The sequence below is a fragment of the Montipora foliosa genome, unplaced genomic scaffold, assembly GCF_036669935.1.
Source record: "Montipora foliosa isolate CH-2021 unplaced genomic scaffold, ASM3666993v2 scaffold_465, whole genome shotgun sequence".
In the NCBI taxonomy this organism is placed as follows: domain Eukaryota; kingdom Metazoa; phylum Cnidaria; class Anthozoa; order Scleractinia; family Acroporidae; genus Montipora; species Montipora foliosa.
This window is the reverse complement of record NW_027179773.1, coordinates 52692-57500: the sequence shown is the minus strand read 5'-3', so window position 1 is coordinate 57500 and position 4809 is coordinate 52692. Positions and strand designations below refer to the sequence as shown.

Here is a 4809-nt window from a genome sequence, read left to right as displayed (position 1 = left end):
GCGACTGTATTCGCAGGCAGGCTATTCTGAAGGGAAACTAAAACAAACAGACCCTTCCAACGGTTTCTTTAAGCGGGCAAAGGAGCTATATCATGGTTAATTTTCAACAAATCCCTTTCCGTTTCTGTGCAGTGTAGCTGACCAGTGTAGCGATCACGATATCGCGGAATGTCCCTATACACTGTAACAATATCTTCTGGAGGGTTCTGAATGTCGCCACCACAGCCATAACATCGTGTAACTATAGTGCCTGCTACCCACTTCAGCTGGAAAGAACTGGTGTTTGGACCCGGCATTCCAATAACTTGACCTGCATAGGACTGCTGCTGTTGATTTGAGTAAATGACGCTGGGGTTTTTAACCTCCAAGTGACTTGTTAATGCGATATTATGATTGATAAATGAAGAGGGGTACTGACCGTGACTTGCCAGAAAAACACCGTTTGACAGAGCAACATCTGAGTGCAAATTGTTGCTCAAACCGATCTGGTTATGGGGAGCAGAAGACTGGGAAAAACTTGAGTAGAAGCCTGGGGGAATATGGCCCTAATTGCGGTTTGCTAGCCCTCTACTTCGGTTATTTACATGAATTGCAGGTATTTGATTGGCGAACGCCATCGGGGGGCGCTGATCATTAAGTGCGTGGGAGTCCTCTTTAGCATTTTTAGGAGAATGCGTTGACGGATCGTCAAGTAAATCAGCGGTCTCGTGGACAGGCTGAGATTTGGCCTTTGTCCTCTTCCGTTTGCTTGGTCTTTTTTCCTGCACATTTTGGACCTCCACTAACGGCCATGTCTATCATCTTAGGAACCCTTCTTGATCGTCTATACCAGTTGATAAACCCGTCTAACTTGTCAGTGACTTACGCCACGGCAAGGGTATGCTCGCACAGTTTTGTGCATGGAGTAGTTTACACAAGCACGGTCGCAGAGTGACCAAAGAACCCCCTTTACCTGGGGGTAAAAACGTGTATTTTGTTAATCGTATGTTAGTCGTATGTTAGTCCTAAGTATTCGTATGTATCCGTATGTTCCGTATGTTCCGTATGTTACTCGTATGTTACCCGTATGTACTCGTGTGGTGTTTTAGTCATGATCCTGTTGAGATAGCCAAATTTCATGAAATACATCACTTTTAGCAAACATTACAGCTCTCTCGGCCGCCGTGTAAATGTCGTGTTACACAAAGCTTAAAATTCAATGGTTGTCTATCACAAAACCAAGAACCCATTGTGTGTGCCATATATCTGTCGTTAAGTAGTACGTCTTTGCATTAGTACTTGATAACGGTAGGACAAATATTTATTGCTGCGAAACTCAATTTAAAATCTTCACAGAGTGGAGTTCAGATGAATCAAGGCGGTTTGATTCTTCTGTCGGTGTAGCAGATCTCAAAGAGTAAGAATCGGGGTTTGAACCGCTCCACTAGCCCGCTAAACAGATATGCTTTAGCTTGCGATATAATCAGATAGATAGATAGATAGATAGATAGATAGATAGATAGATAGATAGATAGATAGATAGATAGATAGATAAATAGATAGTGTTTATTTACCACGCTTGGAGCACAAAAGCTGGATTACAGTGGTGTCAGCCTTGGTACAATACATATACAACATAAAAATTACAATACATATAAATTATTCACACTAATGGCTAACATAGACATTGGTTCCAAAGTCTCTACGCGTATCTGTGAGTAATAAAGTTCCTTAGACGGTCAGTGTCCGCCCTAGGGCGGGACTGGGGAGTACTCCCAGACTCGTAGCCCGTAGTCATGGGGTTGCTTTACAATACCTGGGAGTAAGGAGCATATTGGCTCCAGACCATTACCTCGTACATAAGATATAAAATTCGTACATATTTCCTTACGTCTGTCATTCAGCGTTTTAAGCCCAGATTGATACAAGGGACTGTTATAGTCGGCGGCCGGGAACATTATGCGGAGGGCTTTGCGCTGCATAGACTCAATCAGGTTGTCAAGATACAGGGGGAGTGCAGCCCATACAGGCGCAGGGTATTCAAACACTGAACAGATGAGGGCGCAGTAAATGGATTTCCTAAGCAAACGAAGGGCATAAAGGCGTTTACAGGCTTTGATGACTATGTGCTCTACATGCGCGTTGCATGATAGATCGTGAGAAACATGGACTCCAAGGAACTTGTACGTCGGCACCTGATGGACAGGGCAGCCCTTGATGGTAATAGGGGCCGGGGGACCAGGCTGGTATTGGAGGAAATTAATATCCATAACCTTAAATTTTTTAGGGTTAGGGCGCATTCTTCGGAGAGAGGAAAAGCAAGAAATATCGTTTACAATAAGTGGGAGGTAGCTCGGGCTACATCTCGGAATTGCCTCAAAGACGGTAGTATCATCTACATACTTTAGTCTACACGGCCAGGTGGCAACTAGACGGTTAACTAAAATGGTAAACAACAAGGGGGCTAATTTTGTACCCTGGGGAATTCCTCTGTTAAGGGATACAGGTATATATATTTTTTTATTTATTTATTTATAACAACTTTATTTGCAAAGAACATCGCAAAAAGGGTGCTGCCAGGGAAAAACTGAATCCTCATATACGGCAACCCCCAAAACAGATTAGAATAAAACACATATAATATATTAATAAACATTAAATATAGAAATAGTGAGAAACTATAAAATATAAATACATTATACGGTCATTAAAAATATTTGAACTATAAACATGGAGAAAATGTAGAATATTTACAAACAGTAAAGAAAAATGAATAGATAAAAAAGATTACTGAATCACGTTGTATAAATAACTTTTAAGACCTTTCTTAAATTTACTGACAGAATTACAATGAACTAAATTTTCTGGCAGATCATTCCACTTATTAATATACCTAAGCCAAAAGGAGATGATGATAATGATTTCCCTACCCTTACTCTTTGAGACCTCTCAGACAAGAAGGCACCTATCCATCTAATAATGGACGGGTGTACATTGAGAACGTGCAACTCTTCCAAAAGCACATTGTGATCCACCGAGGTCAAAGCCCTTGGAAAAATCGGCAAAGAAAATCCGAATAGAGGTGTTACCCCTGTCCAAAAACTGCAGTATGGAATGGAAAAGGTACACAAGCGCATGCGTAGTGCATTTTTCTTTTACACCGAACTGCTTGATATCTAACTGACCTAGCACCTGCCTAGCTAAGGAGTCGTTGGTAAAGCCCTCCATTATTTTAGCAAGGAGTGCGGTCAAGGATATAGGTCTCAAGTCCCCTTCCAGCACTTTTGGGGGGTTGACCTTGGGAACACGTACGACGATGGACTGCTTCCACGCACAGGGAACAACTCCCTCGACCAAGGAAGTGTTGTAGAGGTCACGCACCACTGGGGCAAGTTCGAAAGCGAACTCTTTCCATATGCGGTTAGGTACCTTGTCAGGGCCAGGTGACTTGTTTACTTTTATAGATCTCAGTGTACAGAAGGCTTGGTGAGTTGACACTAGCAACTCCTCAAGATCAGGGACTGGAATGGTGGCGACATCATCCGGGGGCTGGAGTGGCGAGAAGTGGGATGTCAGATCGAAGAGGAAGTTGTTGAACTTTTCACACAGGGAGTCAGTGGAAGGGAACTCATTCCCAAGCATCTGCTGCCACCAGTCAGAGGTGTCGCCACGCAGCCCACCCAGGTCTTTAATCTCACGCCACCATCTGGTAGAATTGCTGTCCTTTAGGTTAGACACCTTGTTCTCGTAGTACGTTCTTTTGCAAGTGCGACATTCCTCTTGGGTCTTGTTACGCAGTTCCTTGTACAGGGGAAAATCCTTGTTACGGGATTTCAGCGCTTTTTGCCTCTGCGTAATAAGCCGTCTAAGCTTATTTGAGACCCAGGGCTTGTCGGACGAGCACACCTTAACCCGACGCAGGGGAAGGTACGAATCAATGGCGTTTAAAAGTGTTTGACTGAAAAGATCGAATTTTTCAGACACTCTGGACAAGTTAAGCACTGGGCTCCATTCGAAATTGGTGATCCATCTTCCAAAAGCGTGAAGGCTACTAGTACGCAGGTCACGAGACCAAAAATCTTCCTTTGAGTGACAAGAACAGTGTAATTATGGCTCCTACCAATCTTTGGTAACTGCTCGGGGTCGCGGAAAAGCTTGGGTTTGTTGGTGAGGCACCAATCTAAAGTTCCAGTATCTTTTGTCAAAACCTTCGTAATACGACTGAGCCCAGTTCTGAGCTAGGTTGATCGTTCAGATATGCCAGTTGTAGTAGGATTGAAATCGCCATTGATAACAATTAAGCCATCAAGATGTTTTAAGAGGAATGCTTCAGACACCTTTTTTATGTGGTCAATAGGAGCCACATTGTCATCCGCAGCACAAGATGTTGAGTGGTAAATAACTTTAAAAAAAATGGCTGACACACAACGAGGCAGCTTGAATGGTCTTGTATTAATCCATAGTGACTCAATGTCTTGATCTTCGTGCTTGATTCATCTCTGACAGGGAAAAGTTGAGTCGACATAAGCACACACACCACCGCCCGGTCTTCCAGATCTATCATTTCTGAAGCAGAGGAACCGCGGAATTTCCACTGAAGGGTCAGGAGTCAGGTCATTTAGCCACGTTTCTGTAACGCAAACAATTCCTGCCCTAACTGTCTTGACAACGGTCTGCAGTTCGGTTATCTTTGAAGGCAAGGATCTCACGTTGCTTGAGAGCATGGAGGGGAACCTTGACTTAGAGCGTGACGAGCTCTGAGAGAACTGTAGGGGTAGTGCCTGTGGTATCACCCACAGGGATCCCACGTATCTTTGCTCGGCCGGCTCT

The 4809-nt window shown here is 43.7% G+C and overlaps 1 pseudogene; it reads right to left on the bottom strand.

The window, feature by feature from the left end:
- Window positions 1-4543, bottom strand: part of LOC137989537 (uncharacterized) — an 8330-nt pseudogene extending 3787 nt beyond the window's left edge.
- Between the last annotated feature and the right edge of the window lie 266 nt (window positions 4544-4809).